This window comes from Podarcis gaigeae (genome assembly GCF_964106915.1).
Source record: "Podarcis gaigeae genome assembly, chromosome: 3".
NCBI classification, from domain to species: domain Eukaryota; kingdom Metazoa; phylum Chordata; class Lepidosauria; order Squamata; family Lacertidae; genus Podarcis; species Podarcis gaigeae.
Window position 1 is genome coordinate 20334604 of NC_139680.1, and position 27680 is coordinate 20362283.

The 27680-nt window shown below is 43.1% G+C and overlaps 1 long non-coding RNA gene across 1 annotated transcript; it reads right to left on the bottom strand.

Moving 5' to 3' along the window:
- Window positions 1-25813, bottom strand: LOC310840867. The gene is made up of 2 exons (XR_014562223.1): window positions 24983-25813; window positions 1-108 (listed from the first exon to the last, which is right to left on the bottom strand). It is a non-coding gene; the product is annotated as an uncharacterized lncRNA (long non-coding RNA).
- Window positions 25814-27680: the final 1867 nt, after the last annotated feature.

Here is a 27680-nt window from a genome sequence, read left to right on the forward strand (position 1 = left end):
TTCCGGGTCATGTGGCCAGCATGACTAAGCCACTTCTGGCGAACCAGAGCAGCACATGGAAACACCCTTTACCTTCCCGCCAGAACGGTACCTATTTATCTACTTGCACTTTGACGTGCTTTTGAACTGCTAGGTTGGCAGGAGCAGGGACCGAGCAACGGGAGTTCACCCCGTCGCAGGGATTCAAACCACCAACCTTCTGATTGGCAAGTCCTAGGCTCTGTGGTTTAACCCACAGCTCCACCCGCGTCCCAGTTAACTCTTTACTGACATGAAAATCACAGCAGCTTCCACAGTGCTCCAGATACACATGCGCGCACACACACCTCTAGCCTCTAGGCAGCTGCCCACTGGTCTAAGCCCTGCACACAGCAGTTGCACCAAGAGGGAGACCCCACCCCCTGTTAGCTTATATACCCTCCCCTGACATGTTGTGCCTGAAATTTCTCCTGCACAGAAGTCACTTCTTCTCTTCCTGCTTCTAACCCCTTCTGGTTCTTGGAGACAGTGGGGCATGGGAAGGTGGGGAGTCTACTGACCCACCTGTCAGCTGAACAGTCCCTTTTTCTTCCATCACACTGCATGTACCTTTCTCCATCTCAGACTGCCCTGTCTGCTGGTGGCATCAAACCTCAGAAATCACTGGTCCCCTCTCCTGGGTCACTCTCTGGGTCTCCTGCCTCCACCACACACTCTTGGGAATCTTGCCAGTCCCTGACAGAAGGCAATAGCAACAAGGATAATAATTCTTGCTGGGAGCAAGAGGGAAGAAGGGAACAGAAAAAGAAAAAGAGAGTGCAGATATTACCACCCTAGAGCAAAAAAAGGGGGGAAGAAAGGGGACTTATGGGGGGGGATGCTTGTGAATTGTGGATTGTCTTAGGGGCTAACCAGCTGAGATGCTTTTGGTGGAGTCAACAATGGATTCACATCCCAGTCAACAAGGTACAGCAACAAAGCGCCGAGCTGTCACATAAAGCATATGCAAACTAGGTTAATGGATGAACCAGGTGATGAAGGATGCTAGCAAAAGAGCATTTTATTAGAAATACCTTGATCAGGGAGGCTGCTGCTGATCTGTGGTCAGCTGGTGGATGCAATGGGTTTATCTAACTTTTCCATATTCATAGTAGACCTACTGAAATCAGGTCCATTGGTTTAAATGAGTCAGGTCTGAGTCTGAGTTAATTGAACACAGCCCTTTCTAGTTATGTATATAAGCACATACCAATTAATAGTCTTAAGAACCCACATAGCAAGTAATGTAAGGTCTACTTCTGGTTGCAAGACCATGGACTTGAATCCTAAGATAAGTTAACTTAAGGAACTACATCGAAGGAAAGTTTCTCATTCCTCCAGCAGCCTTTGCCCCATGCTTTTCCCCACATTGTTTAGGAGGGTCTCCTGAAACATTTGAAGAGACCTGTCAGGGGTAGGGATGGAAGGATCTTTCAGTTTCTCATTTCGCCAATATTAAATTTACTTCTCCATATTCTGCAGCAACTTCTGGGGTTTTTTTTTAATCCTCATGAAAATTGCAAAATTAAAAAAAAAATAGGATAAGTGCAATTTTCAAAGGAAAGCTGTGTTTCAGTTTACATATTGCTTCAGAAAATGTGAATTTGATAGATTTGGCTTTGAATGCATACTGAATTGAATTTACTTCATCCCTACTGGAGGTGGGGTTATCTAGATTTGTGCTGGGGGGAAGGGATAGTAAACTTTTCTTCCATAAGCCTTCTTTACTTATCTCAAGTTGCAAACCATGATTATTTGCAGATAAACTCCAATATGAATGACTACTTCTTCTTCTTCTTCTTCTTCTTCTTCTTCTTCTTCTTCTTCTTCTTCTTCTTCTTCCTGCTGTGCCTCTTGCTAACAAGTGGGTAGCTTATTGAGATTTTATAAGATGTCTTCTGTGGTTTCCAGCCAAATTTCTTTATTGAAATATACATTGAGACAGCAGCAGCATTAAAGTTCACCTCAAGGTAAAGTTATATTAAGATATAATTAACCATTTTATAACAGATCATAATTGTGTTTCCATGCAGGGAGAAAATATTTTGATTTCCACAATAATTATAGGAAAGCAATGCAGTTAGCGGCAGCAGTGAGCTTATGCGGTGTGTAGGGGTTTCAATCAAAGTGGAACTACTTGTAGTTAACTCTGTTTTATCCCTTATGTTTTTTAATGATTTGTGGCAATCAAGAGAACTCTTATGAGGGAAAATAATCAATGAGCAGATTCACAACTTGTGAGAATGTTAGTCTCCTGCATTTATAGCCTCCTTGCTTCTATTGCTTCCTTTTAAAAATAGGAACATAATGATTTGAAATGGATGTGATTCTGAGTGGTCAGTGATAAAAAAGGGGCAAGAGTCTCTCCTGACAAGGAGCTTGCCCCTCCCACTGTTGTTGTTGTTGTTCAATTTATATACTACTGTTTATCAAAAGATCCCAGGATGGTGTATGTTAAGTTGTGGGTGAACATATCAGAGGACACAGCGATTCTTCAAACAGCTCTTGTTTATTCACAGGTCAGAACAGAATTGAACTGAAGGGTTCAGTCAGCCTGCTTATATAGAGCTCCAGTACAACGTAACTGTAACAATTTTCTAAAACTATCCAATCACGGAACGTCACTTTTGATCCCTTATTTGCATAACTATCTACAGTATCCCCCTGCTGGCCCAGGGTGAAAACTTCAGCACATAACAGTGTACAACATTAAGAACATATTTTATGGTGGGCCAGAGATGGAAAGAAGAGAAAGTCCCTGTGGTGTTTCCCATTCATTTAGAGCCTGTCTGTACAGGGGAAAAAGAAAGGGTTAAAAATGTAGACCAATAGGAAAGCTGGAGGCGGAGCCTACCTATGTATAAAAGGGCTTAGCCCGAGGTTTGTTAGAGTTGTTGGTGGGTAGTTGGTTGGTTTTAGTGGTTGGCTGGTTGGGAAAGGCAGTTGGAGGAGCAGTTGGCAGGCAGTTGGAAATAGAGAGACAGTTAGGGCAGTGGGTTCTTGAGTGAAGGGGAGGTAGAAGAGAGAGACAGGATAAAATAAGACTAAGAAGGTAAAGAGTAACAACTTTTGGAATGCAGTTAAAGTTTGTTTGTGTCTGAAATAAAACATACTCTTCTTTATTACCTTGAGAACCAGACTGAGACTGAAGTGATTTTAAGGGGGAGGACGTGGTTGGTGGCAGTGGATTAGTGGTGTACGGGTCAATAGTCTGTGAGACGACCAGGGGCTCCGTACGAACACCACAGTCCTGACCACAGACGAATGGTTGATGAAGATGATAGACTATGCTGAAATGGCAAAACTGACTGGGGAAATCAGAAACCAGGAAGAGAAGAACTTTAAGAAGGAATGGGAAAAATTTACAATGTATTTAAGAGAACACTGTAAACAACCAAAAACCTTGGCAGGATTTGAGTAATGCTTGTAATGTACTAAAAATTATGGTAAAAAAATGGATTATTTAAGAAAAATAGAGAAAATAATAGAAGCAGTTGGGAAAAGATTGATAATGGTAACCATGGAAGGGCGGAGGGGAGTCAAAAGGTTCCAGGGAATCCTAAATGATGATGTTGATGTTTAATGTTTAAATTTAAATTTGCAATGTAAAACCTAATACCAAAGAATTGACATAAAACAATAAAAAGAACGTATTTTATGGAGCATGCTTATAAAAACATATCACAGAGCATAAAAATAGACAGCATACTATTAAATTATCATGATAACAGTTACCACCAACACACACACACACATTTAACAGGCAATGGGTAAAGACCTGGGTAAACAGGAATGTTTTTTTGCCTAATGACATGTAACGATGGCGCCAGGTGAGCTTCTCTGGGGAAAGCATTCCTCAGTCAAGGGAAGGGTGTCCTCTGTGGGTTTCAAGATGGCCTACATTGCCAAAGAGAAAATGAGGGGGGTAGAAGAGCCAGAGAACAGCATTGGAGGTATCAGGCTTATTTATTTCTTTTTAAGCAACTTCGCAGGTGGCGCTGTGGGTAAAACCTCAGTGCCTAGGACTTGCTGACCGTAAGGCCAGCGGTTCGAATCCCCGTGGCGGGGTAAGCTCCCGTTGCTCGGTCCCAGCTCCTGCCCACCTAGCAGTTCGAAAGCACCCCTAAGTGCAAGTAGATAAATAGGTACCGCTCCGGCGGGAAGGTAAACGGTGTTTCCGTGTGCGGCACTGGTGCTGGCTCGCCAGTTGCAGCTTCGTCACGCTGGCCACATGACCCGGAAGTGTCTTCGGACGGTGCCGGCACTTGGCCTCTTGAGTGAGATGAGCGCGCAACCCTAGAGTCGGTCACAACTGGCCCGTACGGGCAGTGGTACCTTTACCTTTACCTTACGAAATCTTTTATTCATACTTTTAAAAAATATGCTTAAATTACCCTGAATCTTTTATGGGGCTTGAGCATCTATAAATATTATCAAGTACAGGATAGGGAAATTAGCTCAAGAACCCATAAGCAGAAGTGGTTGTTTTCCCCTCCTTGTTTCTGAAGCAGAACAAAGGAAATTAAAATTATATACAAATGCAGAATAAATGTTTGGTATTTGCATACAAATTAAACAGCGAAGTAGCCCACTTTGATTCTAAGAACTGCATACTCCTTTAGAAGTAAACTGCATAGCCATTTTGAAATGGAGCAAAGGAACTCTTAAAAAAAAACAACTAATTATAGATTTGGAAATTGGGAGAAAGGCCTGCTGCTTCAACCAGGAAAGTGCATGTGACAGAACAAATGGTGCTGTTTCCAAATAACCAATTCTTGTAGGAAATAATGACCTATTGGCTAAGAGAGAGAACAGAGAGGAACCGGCAATGTAGTCCCAGCATATGAGCTAGTACAATACCATGCAGTTTAATTTTATTAATTGACATTGATTCCTTGCATTTGCATCTCACAGCAGACAGAATGAATATGTTGCTTTCTCAGAATGGAAATATTTGCTCACTGCTTGTATTCAAACAGGATGTGCCTGTGTGATTTCTTCACATACGGAAAAGAAGAAGGAAAATAATTATGCTGCAGCAAAAACACTCAGGTGGGTAGTTATGCAGATGTGAGGGAGTTTCCAGAAATTGGAATCTATTTATCTTTATATTTGTGAAAAACCCCATAAACATGCAAACCTTGTAAGAGTGATTGGCTGCTAGCTCTGCATAAACACTGCTTACCCTCCAACATTTCTTCAATGAAAATAGGGACGCCCTATTCCAGGTATAGGCCAACTCAGCCCTCCAGATGTTCTGGGACTACAATTCCCATCATTCCTGACCACTGGTCCTGTTCGCTAGGTATCATGGGAGTTGTAGTTCCAAAACATCTGGAGGGCTGAGTTTGCCTATGCCTGCTCTATTCAATAGTAATAGTAGTAGTAGCAGTAGTAATAATAATTTTATTATTTATACTCCACCCATCTGACTGGGCGGCTTCCAACATATATAAACACAGAATAAAACATTACACTTTAAAACAAAAACAAAAAACCCTCCCTGTTCAGACGTCTTCTAAGGTTGTATAGTTATTTGTATACCACCCTATACCCACAGCTTTCAGGGCACTTCACAGGATAAGATCAAAATATAAAAATCCAAAATATGTAATACAGTGGTACCTCGGGTTACATACACTTCAGGTGACATACGCTTCAGGTTACAGACTCTGCTAACCCAGAAATAGTGCTTCAGGTTAAGAACTTTGCTTCAGGATGAGAACAGAAATTGTGCTCCGGCGGCACGGCAGCAGTGGGAGGCCCCATTAGCTAAAGTGGTGTTTCAGGTTAAGAACAGAACTCCGGAACAAATTAAGTACTTAACCCGAGGTACCACTGTACTTATTTCCTTGGCTCAAGGGTCACATAACTCCCTACCCTCCAATATTTCTATGATGAAATAGGAGTTCCTAAGGAAAAGTGAGACATCCCAGGATCAAATCAGAAACTGGGGCGTCTTCTGTAAATCCAGGACTGTCCCTGGAAAATAGGGACACTGACCTTGTATTTTTTTATATGTGGAGAGCCTATGTTAGATTTCATGTTAATGACCAGGTTGCAAAGAGCTATTTCAGCGGCACCAAGGGCTCTGACATGCTCTGTGGATTTTGTACTTTTTTCTTTGAACAGATGACTTAGCTGTAAGCTGCACAGTGCCACTCATAAAACTCAGTTGAGAGTAGTGTCAGTTGAGTGCTGGTGGTTGTTAGGTTGCGGAGGTCCTTGTGACACACCCTTCATTGTGACACCTCCCTCTGCTGGCTCCTTGGTCACTAGGGCTCTAGAGGCATAGAGATCTCCTTTAGTTTGATCATTCAGAGAGTGAGAGAGAAAGTGGGTGGAGATCTAAGTAGACTTTCTCATCAGCATCTGCATTCTGTGCTGATGATGCTCTCTGACAGTCTTAGGGAACATTTAAAATAGGGAGGTCCTAAGGAAAAGCAGGACATTCCAGGATCACATCAGAAACTGGGACAGCTTCTGTAAATCTGGGACTGTCCCTGGGAAATGGGGGCACTTGGGGGGTCTGTTACCTGGCCTTTGACACCAGAGAGTTGTATTTTCAAGACTCCCCTTGTTGACACCCAATGCCCCTTTAAAATGTGTTGGGGGGCTTAATGGGTTGTTTTTCTTTTTCTTACGGGGTCTTCGCTTAGAGATCACATTCATCCGGTGCTATATAAGCTGCACTGGCTCCCGGTGGAGTACAGGATCAGGTTTAAGGTGCTGATTTTAACCTTCAAAGCCCTATACGGCCTAGGGCCCTCGTACCTACGGGACCGCCTCTCCTGGTATGCCCCACAGAGGAACTTACGGTCTTCAAATAAAAACACCTTGAAGGTCCCAAGCCACAGAGAGGTTAGGCTGGCCTCAACTAGAGCCAGGGCTTTTTCGGCTGCGGCTCCAACCTGGTGGAACGCTCTGTCACAAGAGACAAGGGCCCTGCAGGACTTGACATCTTTCCGCAGGGCCTGCAAGACAGAGCTGTTCCACCTGGCCTTTGGTCAGGGCGCAGCCTGACTCCCTCCTTTGGCAATCTTTACAAGACTTTAGTTTATGGTTGCCATTAATTTTGATTTTAATTCATTTTTATAATGTTTTATAATGTTGTACTGTTTTAGTGTTGTTAGCCACCCTGAGCCCGGCTTCGGCTGGGGAGGGCGGGATATAAATAAAATTTATTATTATATTATTATTCTTTTTACAGTGGTACCTCGGGTTAAGAATTTAATTCGTTCTGGAGGTCCGTTCTTAACCTGAAACTGTTCTTAACCTGAAGCACCACTTTAGCTAATGGGGCCTCCCGCTGCTGCTGCGCCACCGGAGCACGATTTCTGTTCTTATCCTGAAGCAAAGTTCTTAACCCGAGGTACTATTTCTGGGTTAGCGGAGTCTATAACCTGAAGCGTATGTAACCTGAAGTGTATGTAACCCGAGGTACCACTGTATTACATATTTTGGATTTTTATATTTTGATCTTATCCTGTGAAGTGCCCTGAAAGCTGTGGGTATAGGGTGGTATACAAATTTAATTAACAACAACAACAATTTTATATGGTTGTAACCTGCCCTGGGACCTGCTGGTGAAGGAGGGTAATAAAATGAATAAACACGCATGGGGTGATTTCTGGTTTTCCACTGTTCAGCAATATAGGATGACACTGAAAAGAAGGAGAGGGCCGCTGTGGAGCTGCAATGAATCTGCAATGAACTCTGTGAATTGTTGAAGTCACAGGGCCCTTTGCATAGCCTTTTTGTTTGTGGAAGTTGCACCAGAGAGGCAGAGAGGTAGATTAGATAGCTAATCCTCAGTAGATGCAGGAACAACGGAAGCTTGAATATAAAGTGATAAATTTCATTTTACATATTTGTAAAAAGCTTAATGTGGATTAAAAGCCAGATAAGCAACCTTAGTAGTGTCAGTTGAGAGTAGTGTCAGTTGAGTGCTGGTGGTTGCTAGGTTGCGGAGGTCCTTGTGACACGCCCTTCATTGTGACACCTCCCTCTGCTGGCTCCTTGGTCACTAGGGCTCTAGAGGCGTAGCGATCTCCTTTGGTTTGATCATTCAGGGAGTGAGAGAGAAAGTGGATGGAGATGTAAGTAGACTTTCTCATCAGCATCTGCATTCTGTGCTGATAATGCTCCATGGCAGTCTTAGGGAATGTTTAAAATAGGGAGGTCCTAAGGAAAAGCAGGACATTCCAGGATAACATTAGAAACAGGGACAGCTTCTCTAAATCTGGGACTGTCCCTGGGAAATGGGGGCACTTGGGGCAGTCTGTTACTTGGCCTTTGACACCAGAGAGTTGTATTTTCAAGACTTGCCCTGTTGACACCCAATGCCTTTTTGTGTTGTGGGGGGGATTATTGGGTTGTTTTTGTTTTTATTATGTACATTGTATTTTGAAAATGTGATCTTATCTTGTGAACTGCCCTGAAACCTGTAGGTATAGGGCAGTATACAAATTTAATTAATAACAACAACTATAATAGATGGTTGTAATGTGCCCTGGGACCTGCTGGTGAAGGAGGGTAATAAAATGAATAAATACCCAAGAGGTGATTTCTGGTTCAGCAATATAGGACCAAAGAGGCAGATAGTTGACTAGATAGCTAATGCTCAGTAGGTGCAGGAACAACGGACGCTTGAATATAAAAGAATAAATTTCATTTTACATATTTGTAAAAAGCTGAATGTGGATTAAAACGTAGCAACTTAGTAGTGTCAGTTGAGAGTAGTGTCAGTTGAGTGCTGGTGGTTGCTAGGTTGCGGAGGTCCTTGTGACACGCCCTTCACTGTGACACCTCCCTCTGCTGGCTCCTTGGTCGCTAGGGCTCTAGAGGCATAGTGGTTTGATCATTCAGTGAGTGAGAGAGAAAGTGGATGGAGATGTAAGTAGACTTTCTCATCAGCATCTGCATTCTGTGCTGGTAATGCTCCCTGACAGTCTTAGGAAACATTTAAAATAAGGACCCTGATTGGGATGTGTGACAGAATGAGTGTCCCGCCATCTGCTGGACTTGCCAACCAAGCCTCTGGAAAAAACTTGGCCTCTGATGGCAGATGCTGCACTGCTCAAACTCCTTCCGTTGGCTTGGCTGTCTGGTCAGCTTCTCCATGGTTAGGCCAACACACTGCTGAGTCAGGCAAAAACCACTCCAGCAGCATGGACACCCTTGTCAGCACAGTTGCAGAGCAGCATTGGAGTGTATCACTGAACTGTAGCACCTGCCACACTTCAAAGAGAAGAGGAGGGAGCTTGCCAACACTGGGAGCATCTCACTGCCCCCAAAACTGAGGCTGAGTCACATTATTATTATTATTATTATTATTATTATTATTATTATTATTATTATTATTATTATTTATACCCTGCCCTGCCCAGCCAGAGCCAGGCTCAGGGCAACTAACACCAGTAAAATTACAATAAAAACATAATAGAAACCCCCCACCAACTTAAAATACAGATTAAAATGCCATTTAAAATGCAGCCTCATTTTAAAGTAGCCCATAGATCAAAACCATAAGGGGAGGGAAACATAAGGGTCAGACTGAGTCCAAACCAAAGGCCAGCTCTGTCTTGCAGGCCCTGCGGAAAGATGTCAAGTCCTGCAGGGCCCTAGTCTCTTCTGAAAAAGCATTCCACCAAGTTGGGGCCAGGGCCTTTTCAGTACTGGCCCCGACTTGGTGGAACGCTCTGTCACAAGAGACTAGGGCCCTGTGGGACTTGAGACCAATCTAACCACCTTGTGACTTGGGACCTCCAAAATGTTGTCATTTGTGGACCTTAAGGGACAGGCCTCCCCAAAGTTATGCCCAGCCAAGTCTTGTGAGATGTCACTAAGTGTTGTAAGCGTCACAAGCTTTTTCCAAGGCTTGTTGACATTTTTGTGAGATTTTGCTAAGTCTCGTGAGACTTGGTGTGCAGTATATGGGGGGGGGGGCAGGTCTCTGCCTCACATAGTGAAATGGCTTGGACCAGCCCTGCATCATCCTTTTGCAGCTGTCTGCACTCAACATGTGGATGTCAAGGGATGCTGTGGGGAAGGAATGAGGAGTTGGGAATAGGGCAAGAGTTCAGAGTCACTTCTTGCACACAACACATGGCGGCGGGGAGCTAATTTCTTTGCCAAAAAAAATTGTGGCACTTTTTAATGGTGACATCCAGCAATGCAAGTCATTTTCTGAGGTGAGGTAGGAGCCTACTTAAAGATGCAATTGATGACTTCTCAGTTTTTGATATAAATTTATCAGCAGACGCTTCTGCTTGAAGGGCCATACTAAAAAGCAAAAGTTACATTGCTGGCATGGCATGCACACTATCCCATTAAAGGATCTTGTTTCATTTGCTCAGCCTGCAAGAAAACTAATTAAGTCAAATGCAGTTCCAAACACATCATCTGATCTGTAAACAAAATTGAGTGCTACAAATCGAGTGTAGGCTTCAGAGTAGCACAGAAGAAGAAAGAACCCCCCTTCTGTGTGTTTTTTGTGTGTGTGTGTGTGTGTGTGTGTGTGTCTGTATCTGTGTCTGTGTGTGTGTAGTGTGGGAGAACAGCAGTGCTTCAGACCATGTAAAAAGAAACCTAGGAGGCCCCAGAGCATCATGTGATCCTGACAAGGCAGCATCTCCTGTACCCAAAAAAACCCCATAAGAGATCATAGCTTGCCAGAAACAGGGAAGTGAGTGATGGGAGCTACAGGACTGTGTATAAGGCCTATTGTTCTGTGATGAAGTAGTGGTGTGAATGCTGGAGGAAGACCTTGAGAAAGCTATTGGGAAGGGTGGAAGTCATGCTGAGTGTCCTTGACATTCACCCAATCAACTGGAATTCACTACGGAAAGCCTTTCATAACCAGGGGGTGGAGTCAGTGGGTCTATAAAGGAGTTCTGGGAGTGAGTTCGTTGGGAGTTGTGGGTGGGTAGTTGGTTGGTTTGAGTGGGTTGGCTGGTTGGGAAAGGCAGTTGGTAATAGAGAGACAGTTAGGGCAGTTGGTCCTTGAGTGTGGGGTGGTAGCAGAGATAGAGAGAGGAACATAAGACTAAGAAAGTAAAGAGGAACACTGTTTGGAATGCTGTAATAGTTTTGTTTTAAGTCTGAAATAAAATACACTCTTCTTTATGAATTGAAAAAGGAAAAAAAAGAAAGCCTTTCATAACTAACTAAAGGTAAAGGTGGAGGTAAAGGGACCCCTGACCATTAGGTCCAGTCGTGACCAACTCTGAGGTTGCAGTGCTCATCTCGCTTTATTGGCCGAGGGAGCCGACATACAGCTTCCGGGTCATGTGGCCAGCATGACTAAGCCGCTTCTGGTGAACCAGAGCAGCACACGGAAATGCCGTTTACCTTCCCGCCAGAGCGGTACCTATATATGTACTTGCACTTTGACATGCTTTCGAACTGCTAGGTTGGCAGGAGCAGGGACCGAGCAATGGGAGCTCACCCCGTCACGGGGATTCGAACCGCCGACCTTCTGATCGGCAAGTCCTAGGCTCTGTGGTTTAACCCACAGCGCCACCCACGTCCCAGTCATAACCAACTACCTCCTTCCAAAAGCAATTCTGTGCCTAGCAAAGGTGGCTTAACCATAGCTGCCAGGAAAGACAAATGCTTTGTTAGAATTCCTGCTCTATGATTGCAGTCATAGGATTGTCGTCTTTCGCATGACAGTACATGTTTTGACTCCACAGAGTGGGAAGTGGCGGAGACAGGATGTTTGTGTTACTGTATTCCGTGAAGTGGGCCTATTGTCCTTTGTTCTTTTTATCTTTGCTGTCTGCTGCTGGAGAGAGAGGGAGCCATGCTGCAGTGCTCTGTGTATGTTTATATGTAAATAAAGTAGATTAGCCAAAATGCTGAGTTGCTGAGGTCTGTTACGCAACTGCGCCAACTCTTCAGATCCCTAAGTGTGCCAGTGTCTGTAGGCATCGGTCGCTGTGATGTTCGGGGTGAAGAAAGCTTTTGAAGCTCCCGAACGAAAGACCAGGAGGGAGAGAACATGCCAGTCGGGCATGTGTCTCTGCTAGGGTCCTACTCGAGTGTAGGCTGAACTCCTGACATGCTTGACACCAATTCTAGCTCAAGATTTAGAGGAAAGAGAGGGAGAACTAGTTCCCCAATACATTTTTCTTTTCTTTCTTTGTTGGTAAGATGGAGGTGTTTTAAAATAGATTAGATTCAGAAAGTACAGGGAGGGAGAGAGATGTCCTGAAAGCGTTAATACTGCTGTTACAGTACATTAAAAAATAAATAAATGCAAAAGTGAGTGGATCACATTACAAAACAGGACTGGGAACAATACCCTTTGACAATAATACAGAACACCATTTCATATACTACCAAGAACAATTACAGGATGTCATCTCGTCTTCTTTTCTTCATTTAAAACAATAGACCACCAAAGAGCCCACTCATTAGAAACACTGCTTCAAATGTCAGCTGTTCAACAGGGACTCATTATAACACGTAATGTTATCATTACACTGTTTATTTTTGCTCTGATTCAATCACTTGTTGGCTAGGCAAGGTTCTTGGTGGATCTGCAAGCATATTAATCCTGCTGCCATTTCCCACATGACACAAGTGGGTCAGGAGCTCGTCCGAAACAGCCAGCATAAATGATGTGCCATCCTTACGGTAATGATAGATTCCTGGATTCCCTTGTTGTTTGGGGGTGGGTTTTTTTGTGGGGGGCGGCTTTCAATATAATTCCTTATGTTATTTAAAGAGCGCAGAAACACACACACACACACACACACAGAGAGAGAGAGAGAGAGAGAGAGAGAGAGAGCATTTTAAAAGGTTTTAATAAAAGTTTTCCAAAGATCCCACCAACTTTATTTATTTATTTGAGTGGTGAACAACACCCAAAGAAGTAAGAATGATAATAATTAAAGAATCAAGCTGCCTCCCATCCCCTTTGTGAGGGGATGCATACACTGAGGAGCTCACAAACTAATGAGAGACACAAAGGAGGGGAAGGGGAAGAGAGGTGTGAGAGAACAGGTTCTCAGTTACACTTACAGATCCTGCCCGCTTAGGAAGGCCATTAGGGAGAAACATAAGTACCACTCACCTGGTGGAGAGAGAGGTCCACTGGTGGGGTGGCATGCAGTGAGAACCTGCCATAAGGATCTGCTGGTGGTGTCATGTGCCCTACAATGCTGTCAGGGCTGAGCATGAATTGGCAGCTCCTGTTGAAAGAGGAGGAAGTTGTTGTTTAGTCATTTAGTTGTGTCCGACTCTTCGTGACCCCATGGACCAGAGCACGCCAAGAGGAGGAAGAGGAAGAAGAAATAGAGGGGTGCAGCTAAATGGGGGGGACTTCGGTTTCTATCCTGACTTCAGCCATTTTGGATGGGGAATTGGGTGTGCCAGATCTCCCCCTACCCCTTTCCTGTGGAGCAGAGTGCCTGTCAGGAGTTCCCATCTTGATAACAAAGCAAGCGTAGTTAATTAAAAAGGAAGATTTATTGCAAAAACAGAGTTCACCGGACGGCTCTAACAAGCCGCCAGCCTTATCAATCATGATGACCCTTCTGAAGACTGCTTCCTGTGAGACCAGAAGCAACTGAACTTTTGCTCCTGGCGTCTCTTGTTTTGCTTTCTGTCTTGGAGCCCTCCCATTCGCCAAGACCTTGGACTGAGAGGGTCAGCTCCCACCTCTTCCCCATTCTCTGAGGGGCTGTCTCTTAGCTCTTTCCCACCTGATAAACTGCTTCCTTCTCTGCTTGCGGAATTTTGCACATCTTGAGAGCGTTCTGGCTTACTCTCAGTCATTCCCTTATCAATCCACATTCCAAGGAGCGAGGAGTTGGCACTCACCAATGCTCATCCAGCCTGGCAGTTAACCCTCTCTGTTCCTGGCTACTTCCTTCAGCTGATTGCCAACCTTCCCTGAGATTTGGCTGCAAACCATCCCTGGGAGCTGGCTCGTTCACAACATTGCCTCAGTGCAGGCTAGAAAGGTCTTGGAGCAGGTGGGGTCAGAGGCAGCTGCAAATCAACAGGAGCTGCCTTTGAACAAGGTGTCACATTCACAGAGAGTTGGAAGCCGCCTCCAGCATGGCTGCGTATTACATAGATATATTTAGGAATTTGGCCTTACTGAGTACTTATTAATCGTTTTGCAGTGATACATTTCCATTAGATGTTCTAATGCAAACCTAGGCTCTGGAGTATATCTTCTTCTTTTAAAAAGTATGTTAAAAATCTCTCAGGAGAGCTTAAAATTCAAAAGCGGAGATAGCATCACTTACTCATGTTCTTCACATCTCCAGAGATGACACTCTCTAGTTCTTAGTAGCTGCTCCAGGGACTTTGAAGATTTGCAAAATGATATTGCAAAGAAGAACATAATCTAGTCCACTCCTTCTACAAAAGAAACACGATTCCTTGGATTTAAAAATGATTACAAATGGGGGAGATGAGAGGTCATTGTTTCGTTATTGTTTTTGTTCTTGTGTATTTTGTGGTTTTATCTTGTATTTTTATGCTGTGAACCACCCTGAGATCTGTGGATGAAAGGCAGTATACAAATTTAATTAATAATAATAACAATAAACACAATAAACACACACATTGTAGGCCTCAAATAGCTGATACCATTCCTATTTATGAAATTAACATATTGTTTCCAGTTGCCTGCAGTCTACAAACATGCTGTATGTAGGCTGATAAAAGCCTTCTCTTTGAGGTAGAGCTGAATCGCAGAGGGGCTTTCTTACCTTTATCCAGAGAAAATGTTGGCGCTCTGCCACATTGTGTGCAATATACTGTAGTGTTATCTCCAAATGCCTCTAAATACCAGCTGCTCAACAATGGTCTATTGCCCTGGCTTTTTGCATATGCAGAGGCATCTCATTGGCCAATGTGGAAAACAGGACGCTGCAGTAGATAGACCTTTCAACCATTGCAGCAGATTGCTTGTGATGGGTGCAAAAGAGAGAGAGAGGGGGGGGGAGAGACATAATATTTGGGGGGGGGGAATACTCCATTGATATCCACTTCCCTGTTTAATTCACGGTATCTCCACTGGAACCATCCTTGGCCAAACTAAACTTTTCATAACAGTCTCCTAAAAAATGTAATATGAAAAGCAGTTTCAGGAAGATGATAATCTGGTTGGAGGAGGTGCTGCCTCACTCTTTCTCCACATGTTTGTCCCCCACCAGAGCAAAGCACAGCAACGGGGAGAGGGTTAAACAACAATGTTGCTGTTCCTCTCTCAGATCTGCAACCCGTCAGGGCTAGATTACACTAAAAATAAAAGAGAATAGCGCCCATCAGGAGACCGTTGCACAAAGCTGCCTTGCGACCTCAAGTTTGGCTGCTAATCAAGAGCTGTTTGGGAATGTAATTTGGCTTTAAGTCAGCCTGCCCTCTCTCTCGTACGGTGTGTAAGTTCAGCACTGCATGTTAACTGAAAAATCTTCTCTGCAGCTGATCTTCCTTTCATTTAATGTCACCACTCTTCATCAATTCCATTCTTTTAAAATAGATGCAATTAAATATAAGGCTCCCAAAGTCATTTTCTGAACATGGGGCTTGTAAAAATTATTTCCACACAGCGTCACTTGTTTCCCTTACCTTTTTTTATACAGTGTATCTGTGTGAAAAGAAAAAAATAGTGCCATGTCTAGATAAATTTGTCCTTTTGACATTTTGCTTAGGGCAAAAGCAACTCGTGTTTCTTTGTTGCAGGCTCCTTCAGATCATTGGAGGCCTGACTCAAATGTCCAACACATTTTCAATACAGCAGTCCTTTTTCGTGTGTGTGTGTGTGTGTGTGTGTGTGTGTGTGTAGCTGTAAATATAAAGGAAATGAGGAAATGGATACTAGGCAGAAAAATGATTCTTTAGGCAGTGTAAAGGGAACAAGAGCTACCCTCATCCAGACATGAATACTAAAGGTCTGATAGCAATGAACTGGGATTTCTAAGCACAGTGCTTTCAGAATAAAGGAACCATCTTTCATCACAGTCCCAAATATAGCAGGCTGCAAGCTTTAATCCATTAATCAGCATGGTTAATCAATTCAAAGGTACTCCGTGCAATCAGATTCCCACAGATGCCGAAGGTCATGTCTTTTATTGTCTTTAAACAGGGATGGACAAATCTATTTCTGCTCTGTGTTACTTGCGCATGATTTTAGTCATAATTCTCTTCTGTCCCATTTCCACATGAATCTGTGATTCTTCTTTTTCAAAAAGACAAAAATATTTTCACAAGCATATTTTAGAATATATATATATTGTTTTTAAAATGATGATGATGATTCTTTATTAAATTTCTGTACTGCCCTTCATCTAAGGATCATATGGCAGTTTACAATATAAAAACATACCATAGTAGCAAACGAAAACAATACTGCCCCACAGTTTAAAAGGCCGTAGATTGTGTTAATTAACCTTGATAGAGTTTGAACTGCTGAGAATTGCACCAAGACGTCTGGGGAAGTGCGATGTCTGGTACCTCTGGTTAAGAACTTAATTCGTTCTGGAGGTCCGTTCTTAACCTGAAACTGTTCTTAATCTGAGGTACACTTTAGCAAATGGGGCCTCCCGCTGCTGCCGTGCAATTTATGTTCCCATCCTGAGGTAAAGTTCTTAACCTGAGGTACTACTGCCGGGTTAGCGGAGTCTGTAACCTGAAGCGTTTGTAACCCAAATCCTTTGTAACCTGAGGTACCACTGTACAACTAATCCAGCAGCTGTCAGACTGGTGACTGGGAGCGGTCACCGGGGTCATATAACACTGGTCTTAAAAGATCTAAATTGGCTCTCAGTATGTTTCCGAGCACAATTCAAACTGTTGGTGCTGATCATTAAAGCCCTAAATGACTTCCGTCCTGTATACTTGAAAGAGCGTCTCCATCACCATCGTTCAGCCTGGACACTGAGGTCCAGCTCCGAGAGCCTTCTGGTGGTTCCCTCACTGTGAAAAGTGCAGTTACAGGGAACCAGGCAGAGGGCCTTCTTGGTAGTCGTGCCGATCCTGTTAAATCCTGTTAAATGCCTTCCCATCAGATGCCAAGGAAAAAACAACTATATGACTTTTAGAAGACATCTGAAGGCAGTCCTGTATAGGGAAGTTTTTAATGTTTGATGTTTTACTGTGGTTTTATAATTTGTTGGATGCTGCCCAGAATGGCTGGGGCTACCTAGTCAGATGGGCAGCATATGCAAAATAAAATATAGTTATATTCGTATTCATATTCGTATTATCATATTAGTATTAGTCTCTGTAGCTGTTGGGAGCACAGGTTTATCTATTATGGAACCACTTGATATCTTTCCAATTGAATGGTTATTCAGGACTCCATTACATCTGTTAAAAATGAAGCTCTGCTCTCCCCTCCCCAGTAATATGGAGTTTCCTTTAATGAATGTACATCTTTTTCTGGGTTTTGCTAAATAGTATAGCCATTTTGCTTGATGAAATGTATTTTCAGGCAGGCAGCAGCTCAATTAACAAGAATAATAAAGTTGGCTGGTCATCTTTCAGTGAACACAACCCATTTAAAAGACCTACAGCTATTAAATAGCCTCTGTGATTGTCCACTCGCCATTGATCACTATGGAAGGAACCTGTGCATGCTAATTGCTTACTAGGAAAGCAAAAAAAAATAAATTAAAAATAAAAACCCTTCTATCAACCAAGCATTCTCTCCTTTAATTCAGACCAGGACAAATAGACCATTTATTCTTTGACAATGTAATTTCAAGAAAATATGCGGCCAGCAGACTGTACATTTTCCATGTTCACCTGAAGGGATCTGCAAAATGCAAGACCAGTAAAGACCACGGATTTACATCTCTGCCCACCCTTGAAATGGTTTGCTAGGGTTGCAATGCCATCCTGATAAATAATGCAGTTTGCCTGCGGTCATCCTGTTTGCTCCTTGACAGCTGAAAAGCCAGTCGGCAACTCTGTCAGTCTTGGCCTTTTTCAGCAGTTGGTGTTTGAGCGCTGGCAGGCAAAGAAGTATGTGAGCTTTCGGACTCGCCTCTGTTGAGAGAATAAACAAATATCAGGCGGCCAATGCTCTGCCGCTCAGATGGCAGGTAGCCAATAGGAAAGTAGCTGGCAGTTACTTGTTGAGCAACTGATAAACAACATGGTCCTCCACTAGCATCCTTCGCTTTTCCAGATGCCTGGCTATACCTTAGGAAATGGCTTCATCAACACTAAAAGCAGGCTTTCCAAATAGTAGGTGAAATTCAGGAACGTTGGAGAAGGCTTCCAACCCTGCAATGGGTCCCTTCCTTCCCACTGAAGCCTCCCACATATCCCAAAAACTTGCACGGAAGAGTCCAAGTGGGTTTGAGAGGGGTACAAGAGGCCGCAGGGAGAAGGAAAGGAAGGTGAAGTCTTGTTTCACTCACAGAAGTCCATCCCACTCATTTGCTATCACCCAGTGTTTTATCCATTCTTCCCATTCTCAGTCCTTGGTGCTCCACACTCCTTTATCCCACCCAATGTTCTGCACCTTGACAATCCTGGATCATTCCAGGTGGTTCAACCTGAGGCAATCCAGGGCTGTCTTGTATCCAACTCACCTAAAGTCCTCCTGAATCGGTGCGATTCAGTCCAGGATTTGGGCTTGGGCTAAACCCTGTGCACAGCCCTAGTAAAAAGAGCTGTGGTGCTTGGAGGGATAAGGATGGTTACACGTGAATCCAAAGCTGTGACAAGAAATCCTGCTATTAAAAGAAACCTCTGTTCTTCCCTGAGAAATAGGTACCATTTTGACTACATGACAGTTATCCTCCTGAGGGTCATTTTACACTGAGCAAGTAAGTATGCTAAAAACAGTAGGTAGATATGAATGGGTAATTAAAAACCCACAAACTACCATTTTATAGTAGGTAATATTAATAAAGCACCTTTCATTGAAAAATTGCCTTTATGTCCAGGATTTGAAATCAAACTAATGGGCTGTTCAAGCACCTTCCACATATTATTCTCTTGTGAATGACACGCTCAACAGCTGGTGTTCAAATCATTTGCTTAATCATTGCCAGTGTTATTCTTCTCCCATCTCCCATTCTTTAGATTGCTCTTTTAATGCTAAAACCAGGTGCCTTTTCCTAAATAGGCAGCAGAATTTCTGGGAAATATTTCTTAAAACTGTTCAAAGAAGAAAGGGCATGTAGCCTTAATAAGCAGGTGGTACCAAATCCTGGGTGGGTGGGAAGAAAGTGGGTTTTGAGCACATCAACAAGTTGCGTTGTGTTTTGTTTGTGTTTTGTTGAGCTCTTCTACTTGAGGTAATAGTTATCTATACTGCAGCTATATTGTTTGTTTTTATCCTTTATATTTATTTCTCTGTATCAAGAATGCATCAGCCAACCTCCACAGAATTTTAGGCCTCTCTCAATATTAGCAGTGCTGGATAGAATTGGCTGTTAGTTTTATCTTTGACACTTAGCAGGGAATACATTATACGGTCTGTCACATGGCTCGTTTTATCTTTGACAATCTTTGTAACATGGCCAGGTAAAACACCCTGTCCCCATGTGGAGAGCAAGGTGAATACCAATCACATAGCAAGCCCAGGCGATCCTGTTCATAGCACTATTTGCAGATGATGAAAAGACAGTATCATTTACAATGTTATATTGACCTGGTACACTGTGAAAGTAACTCCTGAAGCAAGAGCTCAGAGGCCTGAACCTCATTATACTGAGGTATGCAGAGCAGGTTTCCTCTATATTGCAACATGGTGTGTGTGTGTGTGTGTGTGTGTGTTTAACCATAGCATGGCTTTTATTAACTTAAAAGTGGCTTTAAAAGGGTCACGATTCTCAAACAATGGTAGCCACAACTGTGAGGTATAGTTAGAAAAGTCTTCCCTGGCTCAGATTTTAGTGAGCACAGAGAAGAATTTGGGGGTATTTCTCTGAGATGAACATATAAGCATCACCAGCCCCCTTGCTGTCAAGCTGTTAGAGCCATCTAAATATATTGATTTAAACACAAATACTAGCCACTATGCACCATGCCAATGAATTTTCTCTTATTTCCTAGCAAATATAAAGGCAATGGCCTATGATGACTCATGATGTGGTAGTTCGTGAAATCAATTATGAAATGTTGTGTGCTTCCCACATTGAAATTGACCGATGGAAAAGTTCATTTGAATCCAAGAAACACATTACCTCTTATTAGATTCCCAAACCCTAAGAGAACTTGTTCTGAGTTCCTGTCTTGGTTAAAGAGAGAGCTGTGTTCTCCATCTGGGATTACCTCCTCAAGAGAGCTTGCCAAGCTTGCTCTGCCAAGTTGGGCCATTCCTGGGAGAAACTATGACAAGGAGGGACAGCTGCAATTTTGCAGGCGAAGATTGACTTCTCTTTCCTGACAGGCAAATGCTCTTTACTGCTCCTGAAGCAGCACTACAGAGGATTGGCTTCTCTCATATAACAGCTAGGATTTGTTCTGGGAGGTGCTGGTCACTACTCCATCATGAATGGCATCCCTTGCATGCACAGAAGCTCCTCATGAAGGAGCAGGACCCTGTACAATTGGATCCAGCTGGTAGGTGGAAGAATCTGATCCTGTGTGCTGCTGGTGCACCCTACCATACTGCTTTTTAAAACCCCATTTCTACCATGCTTTTAATAGGGTATTTTAGACCCTTAAAAAATGCCTAGCTCTGCCCCTGAATTGCTTTTGGTATGGATCCAGGTTGGGGCGGATTGTCCCAAGGATGGCAGAGTGTCTGTAGCACAAATCTATGGGCCAAACTATGGTTGAGGAGACAGGGTTTTTAATTAGAAACTACCTAATTCACACATCTCAAATCAATATGTGAACAAAACACAGCTATTTTTTTTGAAATTCACACTTCCTTGCTCCCCAGGGAACAGATGCACCTCTCCAACCAACCAGAGATTCAAAAAATACATATGTGATGGAAAATGTGCAGTAAAATGCATGTTGTTGTTGTTGTTTAGTTGTGTCCGACTCTTTGTGACCCCATGGACCAGAGCACACCAGGCACTCCTGTCTTCCACTGCCTCCCGCAGTTTGGTCAGACTCATGTTAGTAGGAGCCTCAGCTTCACGATCTGTCCTTCCAGTGAGCACTCAGGGCTGATTTCCTTAAGAATGGATAGGCTTAGGCTTGATCTTCTTGCAATCCATGGGACCCTCAAGAGTCTCCTCCAGCACCATAATTCAAAAGCATCAATTCTTCAGCGATCAGCCTTCTTTATGGTCCAGCTCTCACTTCCATACATCACTACTGGAAAAACCATAGCTTTAACTATACGGACCTTTGTTGGCAAGGTGATGTCTCTGCTTTTTAAGATGCTGCCTAGGTTTATCATTGCTTTTCTCCCAAGAAGCAGGCGTCTTTTAATTTCTTGACTGCTGTCACCATCTGCAGTGATCATGGAGCCCAAGAAAGCAAAATCTCTCACTGCCTCCATTTCTTCCCTTTCTATTTGCCAGGAGGTGATGGGACCAGTGGCCATGATCTTAGTTTTTTTGATGTTGAGCTTCAGACCATATTTTGCGCTCTCCTCTTTCACCCTCATTAAGAGGTTATTTAATTCCTCCTCACATTCTGCCATCAAAGTTGCGTCATCTGCATATCCGAGGTTGTTGATATTTCTTCCAGCAATCTTAATTCTGGCTTGGGATTCATCCACTCCAGCCTTTCGCATGATGAATTCTGCATATAAGTTAAATAACCAGGGGGACAATATACAGCCTTGTTGTACTCCTTCCCCAATTTTGGTTAATCAGTTGTTCCATATCCAGTTCTAACTGTAGCTTCTTGTCCCTCATAGAGATTCCTCAGGAGACAGATGAGGTGATCAGGCACTCCCATTTCTTTAAGAACCTGCCACAGTTTGCTGTGGTTGACACAGTCAAAGGCTTTTGTGTAGTCAATGAAGCAGAAGTAGATGTTTTTCTGGAACTCTCTAGTTTCTCCATAATCCAGTGGATGTTTGCAATTTGGTCTCTGGTTCCTCTGCCCCTTCGAAATCCAGCTTGCACTTCTGGGAGTTATCAGTCCACATACTGCTTAAGCCTGCCTTGTAGAATTTTAAGCATATATTAGTTAAATTTATATATAGTTGTACCTTGGAAGTCAAATCCATTCTGGAAGTTCAAAAACCAAATTGTGGCTTCTGATTGGCTGCAGGAACGTCCAAACGTTCAAGAACTAGGCTGTTTGGCTCCAAGGAACGACTGTACAAAAAATGCATTGTGTTAAGGAAAATAGCAAAAAAAAAAAAAAAGTGCAGTTCATCAAAACTGCATACAATAATATGTTTATTAGGATAAAAATGCACTAAATTGCTGTTGAAATTGCATGATGATTTTTTTAAAAAAATAATGATTACAGAGCAGTTTGAAACTGGGAAATTGAGAAATGGAGAAAAATCAAAGTGGACAGACTCATCCATTTCTATTCCTAATCGAAGAATTCTGTAATGATGACCCGATATACTTGCTAGCAAAGTTTCTATCTTTTACCTCTGGGTTTTAAAAGAGTACTTGAGATGCCCTGGGAAATATTAGATTCCTTATTCCCATGGCATCTTCTGCACTGCTTTCCTCTCCTGTTTTTATATTAACTGGTATATTTTAAATGGAAGCAGCTGACTTTTGCAATGAGACTATTCACAAAGTAAATTAAATACTGGATTCCAGCTCTTACTCCATCCCCTTTGCTGCTTGAGGATGTCACCTCTGTAACCAGATACAAGCATTTTCCTTGACTGGAGACCTTAAACGTTTATTTGGTGTATCAATTTTGTTAGTTAATTCACTTTCTCTCTCTCGCTCTCTCTTTTACGCACAAGGACTCTCAGCTCAGGTAGAAAGACGAGGAAAGAATTAACTTTGGATTTACCACCCACTCAGGTCACTTTGCAAGCTATTTAGTTTATGTGCTTTCCTCTGGTTCCCTCCAGCGAGTCCCAAAACAGCCGAGGAGATTAGAAGAAACTGAGATCCTTATTTGTTCCACAATTATATTATATTATATATTTTTTGCTTTGGACTGCATTTTTTAATATCAGTTCTCTCCTGAGTGGTGTCCTTAGCTTAATCCTTCTCAGTTACTACTACAAAGTTGCTTTTGTTGTTTGTAATTACTATCTTATTGCTCCGCCATTGTTGATGAAGAACAAAATATTTATTTTAAGAGGGTCTAATCGGTTGGCCTATAATTATCAAGAGTTTTGAGCAACACAAACAATGGCAAGGCCATGCCACTGATGATGTTTACTGTGGGTGAAACAGGATCCGATCCATTCTCTCTCCCAGACTCTCCCACCTGTCCTGTGAGCCTTCAAACCTTCCAACTACCTTTCCCAGTGTGGTTGGTGCAGATTCAATGCAGACAGGAAGCCAGGGATGAGAGAAATGGGGAGGGTGAAGAGAGCTTGTCAAGCTTTCTCTGTCCCTCACCTACCTCACAATTTATAAATTACTCACCATGAGGGATCAATAAGCACTTGAAGGGCAAGATATATACATGAAATAAGAAAAAATCAGATTTCTGATTTTAAAAGAGCAGCAGATTTCTCAAAAGTACCTCTAAAGTACCTCTAAAGTACCTATAGACAGCATCTTAAAAAGCAGAGACATCACCTTGCCAACAAAGGTCCATATAGTTAAAGCTATGGTTTTCCCAGTAGTGATGTATGGAAGTGAGAGCTGGACCGTAAGGAAGGCTGATCGCCGAAGAATTGATGCTTTTGAATTATGGTGCTGGAGGAGACTCTTGAGAGTCCCATGGACTGCAAGAAGATCAAACCTATCCATTTTGAAGGAAATCAGCCCTGTGTGCTTACTGGAAGAACAGATCCTGAAGCTGAAACTCCAATACTTTGGCCACCTCATGAGAAGAGAAGACTCCCTGGAAAAGACCCTGATGTTGGGAAAGATGGAGGGCACAAGGAGAAGGGGACAACAGAGGACAAGATGGTTGGACAGTGTTCTCGAAGCTACCAGAATGAGTTTGACCAAACTGCGGGAGGCAGTGGAAGACAGGAGGGCCTGGTGTGCTCTGGTCCATGGGTCACGAAGAGTCAGACACGACTAAATGACTAAACAACAACACCTATAAAACCTGAAGAAACCTAGTGGGCCATGTCTTTATCCTACTCAGAAGCTGCTATGGGGTCCAAAGATGCTAATGGTGACCTGAGGTTCTTGCTCCTGTTTTGTTCCCATGCTGTAGCCACTAGAGATCTTATTTTATTTAATATGATTTTCAAAGGGACTTAAAAGTAACAGGTAATAATTATCTGTCACATGCACATGCACACACATACACCAGCAGCCTTTAGAACTGGCTGGTGGATGGTACCAAAGCATATTCCCCTTCAGTGCCAAAGTCCCAGGGCAACTGGCATTTTGAGTTCCAACCTGGAGGTGGAAGCCAGCTCTCTGCAGCTGCTCTTTTTTCTGGCCAATGGATGAAGCCAGGTTGGTCTCTCCCTTGCTGTGATGTTCTCCAGAGCAAAGAGATTCACCAGTCAGTGCTGCCTGAAGGCAGAAAGTCTGAAAGTCGCGGCTTTATCGAGATGAGTGTGAGGCCTCAGTGACAACCAAGGAATACATTTCATTTCCTCAGTTGCATTATATTGAATGGAACATAGACATTGATCCGGTGACTTCTATAAATAAACAAAATATCTCAACCTGGAGGTCCACTTCACCTGTTTCCTATTCTTTTGAAAGAAGAACAAGTTGTAGTCTAGGACAGTCCAGTCAAAGGTCTAGGACAGTCCAGTCAAAGGTATGGGGTTGCAGCGCTCATCTCTCTTTCAGGCCAAGGGAGCTGGGGTTTGTCCACAGACAGCATTCGAGGTCATGTGGCCAGCATGAATAACCACTTCTGGTGCAACAGGACACTGTGGCGGAAGCCGGAGTGCACGGAAATGCCATTTACCTTCCTGCTGCAGTGGTACCTATTTATCTACTTGCACTGGCATGCTTTCGAACTGCTAGGTTGGCAGGAGCTGGGACAGAGCAACGGGAGCTCACTCTGTCCTGGGGATTTGAACCACTGACCTAGAGAGCACTACGTTGGTGAAGGCAGACTTTAAAAGACATGCCAGAAACCTGTTTGTGAATTAAGGTATATTTCCCCTGAACTAGATTGTATTTGATTTTAAGTGAACAAGAAAAGCAATGCTGATTCTAAACGAAACAGACACAATAATCTACTGGCATAGATTCTTTTGAAAAAATATTGGCTCTTGGCAAGCAAGGGGGTTGACTGCCTTACTGCATTTGGCCTCGGGATATCCGTCTTAGGCAGGGAGTTTGAAATGAAACCAGACATCAAGCCTGGATTTAATAAATAAGGGAGGCAAGAAGGTCACACTTGAGTTCAGGACAGCATAATTACCTCCCACAGGATAGTAACAATTCGAGTCACCCTCTCCATCAATGAGGAATCTACAGGCAATGCTGATCTTATTTATTATTCACACACTACCATCCTGTAGCCAATCATCACAGCCTTGTAGCATCCTTTACTGTAAAGGCTTAGAGATATCAATAGAGAAGTACTTACACAGTGGCTGCATTCCAGGAAAAAAAAAATCAGATGCACACAAGAGGGGAAACTGCCAAGGTAACCCCTGCTTTGATGTTTTCGCTGAAGCATCTCCCATTGCCTCAGAGGCACAATACGGGTTTAGCTTTAAATGTGCAATGTCATGTGACACGTAATGGGAGCGGAAGAGAACCAAGTTTGCACGATTCTCTTCTGAATTTTGGCTAATGACACTGGGAAATATTTTCCCCGTCCATTCCCCCCCCCCCATGTTTCCATCCACTTAGATGTACATTTTGACATTATACGACAAGAAGAAGAAGAAGAGGAAGAAGAAGAAGAAGAAGAAGAAGAAGAAGAAGAAGAAGAAGAAGAAGAAGAAGAAGAAGAAGAAGAAGGAGGAGGAGGAGGAGTAGTTTGGATTTGATATCCCGCTTTATCACTACCCGAAGGAGTCTCAAAGCGGCTAACATTCTCCTTTCCCTTCCTCCTCCACAACAAACACTCTGTGAGGTGAGTGGGGCTGAGAGACTTCAGATAAGTGTGACTAGCCCAAGGTCACCCAGCAGCTGAATGTGGAGGAGCGGAGATGCAAACCCGGTTCCCCAGATTACGAGGCTACCGCTCTGAACCACTACACCACACAAGCTCATTTCACAGGTGTATTGTCGTGACTGCAGAAGGAAAATGGATCTTGCATCCCATAAACGAATAAATAAGGAAGCAAGCAAGTGCCCCATCTCTAAGTCCTCATGTTTCAATGAAATGGAAACTTTCACACTTTGGGGGTCATTTTATAGCAGGGATGGAGAACCTGTGACCAACAGATGTTGTTGCACTTCAACGCCTATCAACCTCCGCTAATATGGCCAATAGACAAGGATGATGGGGCTGAGGGTCCAACAACATTTCAACACTTCTCCAGCCTGACTTTAAAATTTTACATTTCATATTTTTTTAATTATTCTGCTCCACATTTGCATGGCTTGCTATTGCATATTGAAGAAATATTCATCTGTAATCAAATGTATAAATAAAATAATAATCATAATAATAATTTATTATTTATACCCCGCCCACATGGCTGGGTTTCCCCAGCCACTCTGTGTGGCTTCCAGTGAAATATTAAAATACATTGATTCATCAAATATTAAAAGCTTCCCTAAACAGGGCTGCTTTCAGATGTCTTCTAAAAGTCAGATAGTTGTTTATTTCTTTAACATCTGGTGGGAGGGCATTCCACAGGGCGAGTGCCACTACCGAGAAGGCCCTCTGCCTGGTTCCCTGTAACTCTGCTTCTCGCAGTAAGGGAACCGCCACAAGGCCCTCGGCGCTGAACCTCAGTGTCCGGGCAGAATGATGGGGGTGGAGACGCTCCTTCAGGTATACTGGGTCAAGGCCAGTATCTGAAGGAGGGAAAATCTCAGAGCTCAAGCCAGCTGATAAAAGGAGAGAATGAGCCTCTACAGCTGTGATCATGCATTAGACTCCATCGGCACATGGAACTGCAAAGCAGGGGGAACAACCAAATGGCAATGGATTCTGGGTTCAGGATATTAACTTCTCCTGAAAATGTACTTATTTATTTCCTGATCTTATACCCTGCCTTTCATCATAAAACAATCCCAAGGCAGGTCACATCATAGTATACAGCTGAATCAAAACACATTAGAGAATCAAACCAGATTAAAAATTGTAATGTAATGTTCAACAAACAAGTCCTATTTGGGTAGACAGACCCACTGCTATTCATAAAGCCTGGAAGAATAAGGACATTGTTGGTGAATGCAGAAAAACAAACAAAAGTGGACAACATTGGCATTGACCTAATGTTTTCGTATTCAACAGCTAGGGTACCATCATAAAGAAGGCCTATTGTTGAGTCCAGGCAAATATCAAAAGAACTCCTGGTGGATTTGAAGCCATGGTATGGATGGCACAGAAAGAGGCTCTCCTTCAGTTAGCTAGGTCCTAACTTGTTTAGAGCCTTACATCATAACACCAAATGCTTTCCCCCCCCCTAATTAATTTGGGGCTCTGTTTATGCAGAGTCAAGGAAGTCTACAGTGGGAGCAAGATGTGCATAAAATTGGGGAGAATCCACATGGAACCTTTGCATTTCA